The sequence below is a fragment of the Habropoda laboriosa genome, unplaced genomic scaffold (assembly GCF_001263275.1).
Source record: "Habropoda laboriosa isolate 0110345459 unplaced genomic scaffold, ASM126327v1 scaffold89, whole genome shotgun sequence".
NCBI classification, from domain to species: domain Eukaryota; kingdom Metazoa; phylum Arthropoda; class Insecta; order Hymenoptera; family Apidae; genus Habropoda; species Habropoda laboriosa.
In genome coordinates, this window is record NW_017100263.1 from 1,191,142 (window position 1) to 1,191,397 (window position 256).

At 20.7% G+C, this 256-nt stretch overlaps 1 protein-coding gene across 1 annotated transcript in view; it reads left to right on the forward strand.

The window, feature by feature from the left end:
- LOC108573021 (RING finger protein 10) overlaps positions 1-256 on the forward strand; it is a 7,649-nt gene that overhangs the window by 2,135 nt on the left and 5,258 nt on the right. The window lies entirely within an intron of this gene.

Here is a 256-nt window from a genome sequence, read left to right on the forward strand (position 1 = left end):
TTGTATCTTTAGCAATAATTATATTAACAAGCCAAAATGTAATTACACATAAATACTATGAATTTAGTCATAAGGTATCACAAGTCAACATTATATTTATATGCACTTTATATTTATTTTTGAAGTTTCATAACAACATCTGGATGAAGTATAGATAAACATGTGTACTATATTTCATAATGAGATACATTTATTTTTAAGCTTGTACAAAGAAAATTTAACTTGTTTAAAAAATTAAAATTATTATTGATTTCAT